We start from the raw sequence: 12,282 nt of genomic DNA, 5'->3' as shown, positions 1-12,282 counted from the left end.
ATCTTTGGATGAGGGAAGGCCCCAGTGAGAGAACTCCACCATCCTGGTCATCTGCCAACATCACAACTTCTCAAGTAGTCAGATTAGTCAACTTGTTCTTATATAAGGCTTATCTATGAGAACTTTATTGTGTCTTTAATTTGCTCTCAAATTTCAACTCAGTCTGAGCTTTGACTATTGTGACACTTTTCTTATAAATAAATGCTACTATTTTTGTGTTGGTGGAGTAGAATAAGGAAGGCAATTTATGAACCTGTCTACAGCACTCTGTCATTCAAAACTACAAACATCTAATGGGACATTTGCCTTTATCAATACAAGTTAAACTACTTTTAGGGAATAGAACTTTTGTGTTTGAAGGGATATTTTAAAGAGATGTCATTGAGAATATGGGTAGTCCTGGCAAGAACTGAGCTCTAAGCCCCAGTTTTCTGATTTGCAAAACAGGAAGATAATAATTGTAATTTATTCTGGGTTTTTGTTAAGGTAGAATGGTATGGCTTATGTAAAGCACAAACACAGTACCTAACATGAGGTGAGTTCACAATATATTATCATTTATCAACAAAATATATTATTATATTATATATTTTATATATTATTATATTATTATTATTTATAAGCACATCATGTGCATTTGTACAGAATTCTATAGGCTAGTAAATTATGTGTGGCCCCTCATGCAAATGATAAAGGGCTGAGGTGATATATATTTTTAAGATTTATTTTTTTACACAAGAACCGGGGTACATGCCAGATGCACGGGAGGTGAGAGGATTCACCAGAGACAGAGCGGGGAGCAGAACAGGCAGACTGACCAAAGACACTGCTGAGGGGAGCAGCAGGCATGACAGGAGAGGTTTGCATGCCATGTGGGACCCCCTGCCAGCCGGCCGGGATCAAAGGGCGCTGCAAAGGCTGCGGACAGCTTCACAGTATGGTGCTCAACAGCCTGCACCACCAGGGGAGGCCCTGAGGTGATTTTGGAGAAAACATAGGTGATCCTGTCTTTCACTACAGCCCAAAATCTGTCACAAAGGGAAACACTAGAATTTAAATCAGTAACACATCTGGTGCTTTCTCCTTGGCTTTTTTTTTTTTTTAAGATTTATTTATTTATACATACAAGAGCTGGGGTACAGGCCAGAGGTGCGAGGGATGAGAGGATTCACCAGACCCAGAGTGAAGAACAGAAGAGGCAGATTGACTGAAATACACTGCTGAGGGGAGCAACAGATGAGACAGGAAAGTTCTGCTGTCGCATGTGGATCTGGCCTGGGTTTGAACTCATGATGCAGTGGCTGCGGATAGTTTCATAGAGAGTGACTTAACCTTTTGTGCTATCAGGGAAGCCCTCATTCATTCAGAACAGTTTGGATTCAACTAATAAGAATTGAATTTTTAAAAAATATTCTTTAAGTCTTTATCTTTTACTTATCCCTTTGTCCCATAGACAGTGAACGTGATTTAGCAGGAACAACATCTCATTCCTGTGCTATTTCAGGACCATTTAGCAGGAACAACATCTCATTCCTGTGCTCTTCAGGACCATGATTAGGCTCTGTATGTACACAAAATAATTGGGAAATTTATCATGAAAAAATGCTAACCCCAATGCCTATATCCTCTAAACAAAAATAATTATCAATAAGATTGCTGTAGGCACTGAGATAGGAGTTAAAAAAAATCACAGACTTCAATATTGTAGTGAATCATATGGTTTGTAAGATTTCTAGAGAATATGATAATACTTGCAGTGTGAAGAACAACATCTATGGGGAACACCTGCCTACCCTTCGATGTTTTCTGCAAATAATCCCACTAGCAGATTCAAGTTGTATTTGCACAAATGTTCACATGTCTGTTGAAATCCCCACTGCTGCTTACACTTACTGTACTTTATTTAAACAAAAGTGATGAATGAAATGACTCCTTATTTTACTCATTCAACTGTCAAAACATTGAATAGCTATTATACTCACTTGGAAAGATGTTTGCAATATGTTTGAAGGATACACTATTTTTTAAAAAAAAGTACATGTGTGTTGTGTATAAAGTATATACATATGTAGAAATAACCTAAGTTTGGAAGAACATGTACTACATAGTGACCTCTGTAGAATAGGTTTTTGGTGAGAAAGACATTTAGAATGTTCACTTCCTTAAATATGTAATTAAAAAAAAAAACAGGGATGTGTTTCTGATTTACATTTTTAAAAGTTTAACTACCACATGGAGAATGGGGTACAAGAGACAAGAATGAGAACAGGAAGAGCAAAAAGAGTCTCTCGATGAAAGATAATGCTGGTTTGTGCCAGAGTGAAATGCAAGTGAAAATGAAGACAAAGAATAGATTTAGGAGATGTTTTGCAATCAGAGACAAGAGGATCACTGATAGAAAGGGCATGGACAGAGAGGGAAGGAATGGAATAAAAGGATGAATCCTGGATTTTCACCTTGAGAAACTGAGTAATTGTGCTAATATTTATAGTATTCAGTCTGGTATTCCAGTTGACTGCAAAGTAACTGAGGTGGCTATAGCACACCAGCCATTCATCTATTGTTAACTATTGATGTTGTGCTTGCAACATTCCAAAAAGATATTTTAGGCACTGGAGATTGAGGAGTAACAAAATAGAGCCCCAATCTTGTAAAGTTGAGTGGGGGAGTGAGGGGATGTGAAATAAACAATATTTAATATGCCACATTATGTATTTTCTACAGTCACATTAAATGTTACTATATGGCCCCCTGAGGATTTTGGACTATGAATCTGAAATGATGCAAAACCAGCAAAGGGGCCTCCCCTGGTGGTGCAATGGTTGAGCACTGGGCTGTGAAGCTGCCCGTAGCCTCTGCAGTGCCGGTTCAGTCCCCGGCCACCGCGGGGGTCCCACATGGAGCGCAGGCCGTCTGCTGCTCCCCTCAGCAGTGTATTTCGTCGTTCTGCCTGTTCTGTTCCCCGCTCTGGCTCTGGTGAATTCCCTCACCCTCTCGTGCTTCTTACTGTACCCAGTGCTTGTATGTATAAATAAACAAATAAACAAATCAATCAATCAATCAATCTTAAAAAAAAAAAAAAAACAGCAAAGGATTTTTAACCAAAAATCCCTTGAAGTGATTTGAATTGAGTGATTTGAGAAGTGAATTATTTTTGGTGATGTTACTGGCATCCTGAGTCTTTGAGTCATTGAGTGAGTTACATGATTTCTGAGGCAGTCCATCTCTATAGTTCTGAGAGTGCAAGAGTTACTTTGTGGTACTGCTCATAATGTCTCATTTTTATTAATTAATTTAAACCTATTCACACATAGGCAGCAGCCTTTATTTATCAGCCCAAATGCCACTGCCACTTGCTTGTTTAATCTGTTCCCTAAGCATTCTGTAGAACCAGTTCTAACATCACTTTAAGTCATTCATGCTATATATCTATATTCCATGTTTACTTATTTTAATTCTAGAAGATTTAGAATATTAAGGGGAATGGGAAATCAGTAGGATCCTGTGAGATGTACTCCCTGCTTCTTTCAGACAGCAAGAAACTTGCAAAGGACAAGCCTTCAGTGGCAACTCTTTCTCATGGGCCTGCAGACACTTCGGATGCCTCCCCAACTCTCAGATGTCTTCCTAAACAAATGAATTGATTATCTTGGGGTATCAGGTGTGAGTATTCTCAGAAAATACGCCTCTCCCCTGCCTGGGTTTGAACCATAGTTGGAGTCTGTGGTAACCCCTTACATTTTGTCAGTAGGTGGGCTTTGGGATGGCTGGCTACCGGATATCCTGGTGAGTCTGTCAGTAGGTCTGGGAGACATGAATCTTGCTGCTTTTGTACATGTGTGAGTAAGGAAGTAATGCTCGAAGCGTTGGCAGTGCAGCTTGTGACCTTGAGGAGGAAGTCTGCAGAGTGAAGCTGACCCACAGCCCTGACTTTGTTGAGCTGCTGGGGACCAGTTCTGGAAAATTTTATCTCCAGATTTTTAGTTAGGTGTTTAAAAATAACCTTTTCTCTGTAACTTTTTAAATTTATTTTGTTTTGTTGTTGCTGCTGCTGTTGTTGCTCTGTGTGTATGTGTGTGTACAGAAGAAAATTATTCCTCTTACATGGGACAAACACCATTCTGATCTAATCCTGCTGGAAATCTTGCCCAAGCTGCAGTGTCTGATGACAGAAGTGAAAAAGTCACCAAAGCTCTTTGTGATTCCTCAAAAGAGCAAAACTATGTATTCAGACTTTGAGATTATGCTTTTATGCTCATTCAGGTTTATGACTATTGTTTTTTCTTGGATAATAATTTCTATTATTCTGTAATCTATCTATCTATTCAGAGTTTCTCTTTTCATTCAATTTTTCTTATACCAGTACAAATAGTTTTGGTAGTTTTCTTTTGATTTGTATTTTCATAGAATAAATTTAACATGTTATTATTTTTAGATTTTATTTATTTGTTTTTAGTGTGTTTCATGTAACAAACATAAAAACATATGTTTAAATTTTGTTTTTTTTCAATACAAATGAGTAGTGTGATGATTGATGGATGAGTTCATTTATATTCATTATGATTGTTGATTTATTTAGACATTTCTGCTATTTGGATTTGTGCTTTCTATTTCTGTTTTTCTTTTATAAAATATTTATTTATTTATACAGAACTGGGGTACAGGCCAGAGGTGTGGGGAGATGAGAGGATTCATCAGAGACAGAGTGGGGAACAGAACAGGCAGACTAACTGAAACACACTGCTGAGGGGAGCCGCAGGTGAGATAGGAGAGGTCGGCTGCGCCGTGTGGGTAGCTCCCTGGATGGGGATCGAACTTGTGCTGCAGTGGCTGCAGATAGCTTCATTGGTTGCGTCTTAACCCCTTGCACCACCAGGGAGGCCCTATTTATGTTTTACACCCTTGCTTTTCTTCCCTTTCTGCTTTATGTGATTATTGAATTTTGTTCACTTTCTTACACTGCTCATTTCAGACTTATACCTTATATTTCTATTTTTAGTAGTTATCTTTTAATTTTTACTACAACTATTTAACTATATTTTAATGAAAGATGAAATGATTTGATATCTGTATTTTTCCCTTGAGGATACCAGCTACAATAACTTTTTCACATTCTTCTCTCAGGTCTTTAATATGACTGTTAAAATGAGTTTTAGATCTATCTATTTGATTGTAACCGAATTTGGGCATTATACATATTATTGTTATATTTGTGGTAAATAGTTATGTAATTTAAAATGTTTATCACTGTTTGACTATCATTGACTCAACATCACACTCTTTGCTTTTAGTTTATTTTTCTTCTGGCTGGTTTATACTTTGTACTTCTTTCAGTGAGGGTCCATCTGCTGTAACTTTTTTTTTTTAATTTTTTTTTATAGAGGCATGTTTTATTTAATTATTATTTATTTGTTTTGTTTGTTTGTTTTGTTTGTACATGCACTGGGTACAGTCAGAAGCACGGGAGGGTGAGAGAATTCACCAGAGCTAGAGCAGGGAGCAGAACAGGCAGAAGGACCGAAGTACACTGCTGAGGGGAGCAGCGGGTGGCAGGAGAGGTCTGCGCGCCATGTGGGACCCTCCTCTGGTGGCCGGGGAGCAGCCGGGGATCGAACCGGTGCCACAGAGGCCGCGAGCAGCTTCGCAACCCAGCGCTCAACCGCTGCGCCACCGGGGAGGCCCTGCTGTAACTTTTGAACAACCAAAAATGGCTTTGTTTTGTTCTTACTCATGAAAAATAATTAAGTGAAGTATAAGATTATGGATCAACAAGTCCTGTCTTCTTTTTCCTTCACTTTCTCAGCACTGTAAAGATGTACTTCTTACTTCTGACCTCAGGAAGGGACCTGCTATCTCCATAATTTCTCTTTTTTCATATGGGTAATCACTCTTCTCTGCTAGGTTTTACCATTTTTGTTTTATCTTTAAGGTTCTACAGTTTCATCAAAGTCAGTTTAGTTGTAGATATTCTTAGCACAAAATGTTTTTCCTTACTTCTGTCAAATTCTAAGCCATATCCTTTGTCACTATCTCTTACCTCACTGCCACTTCCTCTAGCTTATACTTCTGGAATTCTCTCACCTAAAAGGTGAGACATGAAGTTCCTCAAGGCTATATTTTAGCTGCATCCTAATCTTTGTCCCTCTTCCTGGGACCTCCCTCTCTTTGCTTCCTTTGTTTAATACAGGTTTGCCTGGGAACAGCCCTTTCTATGGTATGTGCATAAGAATCAACTCTGTTTCCAAGATGTACTGTTTAAGTAACTCATTCATACACTGATGAACTAGTAGATCTTATTTCAATAGCTGTGATGCAACATCTACTGAACAAGGCTGTTCATTGAGGAAGTGAAGTGGACTCGCTATGGTCCGGCCACAGGGGACATCAGCCCATGGCTGCTCCTGGCTGTTCTCAGTGCATCCTTCCACCATCACTACTGAACATGGCGGTCTGCGGGACTTGGTTGGTCCCCTTCTGTTCCTGCAGATGACTGTTCTAGTCTCCTAGTCTGAAGTCTGGTTGACCTGCATCTATTCTGTCAGCCTTGGGAGTGGGGGTGGAGCGTGGGAGTCTGCTCTGCCTCCATCCTCTTTTCAGCCCCTTGTTCTGGCACAAATGCTTCTGCCCTCCTTCCTCTAAAGCCTTCTCTCTTTGCTTCTTAATAGCCTTTTCTTTCCTTAAAAACCTTCCTCTTGCATATCAAAAACTTTGGCTCTTAAAAGTATTGTTTCTGATCTGGGATCAAGAGCTTATTTTGGAAGTTAAAAAACTGAACACTGACTCTTTCTCTCTGCGTTTCAACTGTTCTTCAGGTTCTGTGGGAGCTGGACAAGAAGAGAAGAAAAGAAAAGCACAGACACTGTATCTCAAGATGCTTTCCTGCCACAGTATCTAAAATATATTGGCACATAGCCTGACATATAGTGATGGGAAATGCATGTTCTCTGTGTCCTTTATTTTTATAAATTGCTGTCTTAAACTTTTTAAGTGTACAGGTCAGTAAAGTACACTCATATATGTTTTGCAACCAAACTTCAGAACTTTGTCACCTTGCAACACTGAAACTCTGTGCCCATTGAAAAGAAACTCTCCATTTTTCTTCCTCCCAGCCCTTAGCAACTACCATCTACTTTCTGTTTCTGTGATTTCTACTATTCTAAGAATATCATATAAATGGAATCACATAGTATTTATACTTTTGTGAAAGGCTTAGCTAGTTTAATGTAATGTCCTCAGGGTTCATCTATGTCAAAGCACAGGTGAGAATTCCCTTTCTTTATAAACCTGACTAATAATCCATTGGATGTATATGCTACAATTTCCTTTACCCATTCATCTAAGGTGGATGGACGCTTGGCTTGCTGCTACCTTGGGCAAATATTTCTTCAAGACCTTGCTTTCTTTTTTTTTTTTTTTAAAGATTTATTTATTTATGCAATACAAGAGCTGGGGTATAGACCAGGGATGCGGGGGGTGAGAGGATTCACCAGAGACAGAGCAGGGAACAGAACAGGCAGATCGACCAAAGTACGCTGCTGAGGGGAGCAGCGGGAGAGACAGGAGAGGTCTGCTGCAACATGTGGCTTGCTCCCTGGCTGGCTGGGGATCTAACTCGTGCTGCAGTGGCTGTGGTTAGCTTCACAGGCTGCGTCTTAACCCCTTGCACCACCAGGGAGGACCCAAGACCTTGTTTTCAATTCTTTTGAATGTATCCTAGAACTAGAGTTGCTGGATCATACAGTAATTCTATTTTTAATTATTTGAAGAAAACTTATACTGTTTCCATAGCAGCTGAACAGTTTTATATTCCCATCAACAGTACACAAGGATTCCAATTTCTTCACATCTTTGCCAATGCTTGCTGTATTCTCTCCCCCGCCCCCTCTCTCCATTCTAAGGATGAGAGGAGATATTTCATTGTATTTCATTGTGGTTTTGATTTTAATTTCATTTAATTTCCCTAATGATATGATGTTGATAATTTTTTTTTTGTATTTTATACAAAAGATACTTTTGCCACTTACATTTTGCAAATCTCATCTGTTCATTTCAGAGGAAATACTCAAACATGTAGGTGTTCAGGAAACTTTGCTAAGGAGTCCTCTAGTCACTTTGAATCCTCCACTGGCCTCTAGAATTTAGTCCTCGTCTAACTCTAACTTCGGCTACTTTCTCTGCTCAGGACTTACCATGTACATCATTCTGTTTTTCTGACCTTCCATGTTAAGAGAGTCAGAGACCAAGAGCTTGTTTTAGACTGAAAAGCCAGGCTCTGTTTGACAGTAGGTAAAACTTAGTAGGCAATATGGTTGTTTCATGAAAGAAAGGGTGAGGAGTTGGTCTGGGAACATGGGAAAACCTGAAGCATCAAGCAAGCATCAAGTCCAGAAAAAAATTAGGAAGCAAAAGTTGGATCTAAAGCAATTCACAATCTTGAATCAGTAAGGCAGTCAGAGAGCTTGGGAGGCAGAGTTCAGTAGTGCCTGTTCATGGAGATCTGTATGGGTACTGAGTAGTGCTGCCTCTGCTTGCTTGGTCTGGGGTTCACATGAGGCCCTATGATCTGTGTGTGTGTGGGGAAAGTCTGCCTGTGCTTAACCTGCACCCATCATGGCCATTTGTATATGAACCCTGGCTCTACCTTCCACCCTACTGCAGAATTCCATGGAAGGATTTTGATGAGTGAGAAGAGGTGGCCAGTAGGAAAGTAGGCATGGCATGAATTGGGTCTACTTTGAGAAGTGTTTTCAAACCAGAATATAAATGGCTTTCATGTTGATGCAAATATAAATGAATCATGTGATAGCTATTACAGTTTTGAGTATTTTGGGATGCAATACATATTTTGCAATCTGGATGTTATAAGGTATAAGTGATTTGCTTTATTCCTTACTTACTTTGAATTCATGTTAGTACTTGCTTATAAATGTTACTCCTTTCCTCCCTGGGAACATGGATAACTTTTTTTTAATTGGATGTGTTTCTTTTCTTACATTGTTGTTCGTTTTTTGTACAGTATCTGATTTCTCCCCTCAGGTGTAGTCCCTGTAGTTCTTCCACCACCATAGCACCCGTGATCCATCACCACAGTCCCTCATGCTCTTCTTCCCTTATTCTGACCCCTCTCCTTCACCCTCCCCCCATAGGCCTCAGATCTATGGTCAGCTTGCAAGTTTTGTTTCCTTTCCTGACTTATTGTTTGGTTTCTCTATATTCCACATGTAAGTGAAACCATCTGATATTTCTCTTTTTTTTCCCTTCTGACTTACTTCCCTTCGCATAATCGCTTCCAATTCTGTCAAGGGACACGGACAATTTTTACATAATGGAATCTGAGAGATGCAAAGGGTTGATGTGATTACTTTTTGGATATCTGCGGTTTTGGGTCATAGCTTTCATGCAAAAACCCCTGTTTAGTGAAGCACAGTTTCTTTTCTGGAACCTTTTCAAGAGGCTTTTGAGTCTAATACATTACATCTACAACATTGCATCTAAATGGTATATAGATTTTTTAAGGCACTAAATTTATTTCTATAATAATTAAGTTCTTTGGGGTTTTATTTAATTTTATTTAGTTTCTGCTTTTGAATGGATCCTGCTTATGCATCTCTGAGCCTGTAGTTAAAGTAAGAATGAATATAGTTACTTATCATTGGAGGTATTACTCTGTATTTAGACAATTCTTTTAGAGATCTTAATAATCAGCATAGGAAATAGTGCCACTCTGGTCAGGCTGAAATCAAGACAAAAATTTGGTACAATCTATTCGTGCTTACTTCCCAACCCAATCCCAGCAAGAATTTGATGATTTGCTGTTAAATCATCAAAACTATAGTATTACCCGCTGGCTGGTGTGGTATAAATTGAGCACTATGAAGTATGGCAACTGGCAATGTTAGTCTGCGAAGGGCCACTTTTGGAAAGCAATATGACAAAAACAAACAAACAAACAAACAAATAAACAACAGTGATATGGTATGTGGAAAATACACACAAGGAAAAAAGATTATTACCCAGTGTAGAGGCACAGTTTGCTCCTGAAAATCATTCTACACAGCAAACACTACAACACTTCCAAAAAGGAATTTTTGGTGGTCTGACCCTGCAGATGCCTTGTGTGACCATGCAGCAAGATACAACTTCAGTACGCACTTCTACTAAAGCTGAGCTTCCTCTTGTGTAAAAGGAAGATGATAATACCTAAATTAGAAAAATCATTGTTAAGATTAAATAAGAATAATAATAACTGCAGAGAATATAAATTAGCTAATGTAAAAGAATTAAAAGATTTGCATATACAATGATACATATTTTACCATCATTCATAATTAAAAAATCTGTAAGTCACTGAAATGTCCACCTATAAGAGAAACAGTATATTACTGAATAACACTTTGGTGAATTTTTTTTAGCCATTAATAAAAATTATGTAGCAAAATAAAATGAAGAGAAATTTCTAAATAACAAATTCAAAAGTAAGAAAGAGTATTTATTTATAGCGTTCTTAAAACATATAAAATGAAACTATGAACAAACTAAGGAAGAGAGTTCTCACAAAGATAATAGGTGGTTGAATTATAATTGTTTCCTATTAGTTTTTTCTATATAACATTATTGCATTGCATTCATAATTAAAACATGGTAGCATTATTAATTACTTTTTTCCTATTTATGGTAAAATAGTTACATAGAGAATGCAGAAAATCATTAATAATAAAGTAAAATTAAAAATACCCTTACATTTATTGTTAATATTTTAATTTTTATTGTTCCATACTTTTTGAAAATTAACATTGTTTTACTTGCAAATTTTCCCTTAGTATGCTCCTCAGGGTGTTGCTTTTACAATGCTTCTTTATCTCTGATTTTTTCATGCAAATCTCTTCTTCCTTTTCTAGAAGTTATAAATTCCTGTCCTGTTGAGAATACCAAAAAGTCTTGTTTAGAAATGTTTTAGAGTTTGCTGTGAAAAATAATTTTCAGAGGTGTCCTGTGCCCCTACACTGGGTAAAAACCTTTTTCCTTGTGATACTGTGTGTTGTTTTCAAATTTAGACTCTTTGTCCCATGCACTTGCCCTTGAGTGCATGAAGCGCTCTCGAGGTGGAAAGCAGCAGGGGAGGCAGTGCGCTCACTTTCCTTTCCTATTTAGCAAGCATTTACCTCATTCTCTTCTGCATTCAACAGGAAGATTCACCCCTTCTTGGCCCAGTCTTCTCAGACTTAGGAAACTTTTGTATTTTATGTAAATGGAGGCTCTATTGACACATAGATACTTGTAAAACTCTCAGTCCAGGGTGCCTACTCCCTGGAAACTCTTCCTGTCTTGCCTCCACTCCCCTCCCTCACTCCCCTGTAGATAGTGCTTTACATGAAAGCAAGTGCTACCTGCAGATAAAATTTATTCTCTTCTGTTTCTTGCTTGGGCATAGGACAGAGAAGGGAAGAGCCCTTTAACAGTATAGGTTTTTGTATCCATCTGTCATTCGCATCGCCTGACAATCAGTGTAGGACTGCTAAGCACCAGGAACTAGAACACACAGGAAGCTTGCCCAGAAACGGAGCAGTTGAGGATGACTGCTTCAGTTACCTGAACTCTGCACTGAAAGTTTCATCTGGAGTGCAGTATTGTTTTGGTAATTTAGAGAACTCTTCCCACTCCCCCAACTTCAGCTCTGTTATCCTATTCTAATTTAGTAGAAAATAATTTTAGAATAAGAAATAATTAAGGAGGGATAAACTATCCAAGTAAACTTGCCAAACTTGCATATGAATTGCTTATTATTTACTTTATATGAGGAAATTACTACCTTCTAGCATAGTTTTATGTTATGAAATTATGCTCTATAAACATAAAAAAATAAGGCAGTAATTTCATTGCAGTTACCTTAAAGTTATAAACAGCACAAATGCACAGGCATTTTCTGTATGTTTTAGTAATAAAGAATGAGTCATGTTTTCACCACACTGTGTTCTTGTGTTGAAGCCCATCAGTATGGGGTTTTATGTCCAAGATGCAAGTGTCTGGCCATGCTGGAGAAGGAACCAAACAACCGACAGCACAATGAGCTAACAAGAGGTTAAATAAAGAGTAATTTATATTTTAAGAAGCAAATCTAGCAGCAATTAAAAGTGGCAACTGACTTAGACAACAAAACGAATAACAAACTGGAAATTGCCCCTCAAACTGGACATTTTGCAGCCTACATGTGCCTGGCAGTAGAAGCCTCACAAAATCCCAGAGCCTTGTTTGATGATCAGATACTCACTAATTTTTGCCTGG

At 38.3% G+C, this 12,282-nt stretch overlaps 1 long non-coding RNA gene across 1 annotated transcript in view; it reads left to right on the top strand.

The window, feature by feature from the left end:
- Positions 1–6,880, top strand: part of LOC129145308 (uncharacterized) — a 29,031-nt gene extending 22,151 nt beyond the window's left edge. The window contains exon 3 of the long non-coding RNA XR_008550664.1: positions 6,813–6,880. This is a non-coding gene — a long non-coding RNA (uncharacterized LOC129145308). The remainder of the gene's footprint in view (positions 1–6,812) is intronic.
- Positions 6,881–12,282: the final 5,402 nt, after the last annotated feature.

The sequence above is a fragment of the Talpa occidentalis genome, unplaced genomic scaffold, assembly GCF_014898055.3.
Source record: "Talpa occidentalis isolate TD23 unplaced genomic scaffold, MPIMG_talOcc4v2.1, whole genome shotgun sequence".
Lineage (NCBI taxonomy): Eukaryota > Metazoa > Chordata > Mammalia > Eulipotyphla > Talpidae > Talpa > Talpa occidentalis.
Note: the sequence above shows the minus strand (reverse complement) of the source record. Positions and strands in the feature narration are given on the sequence as shown.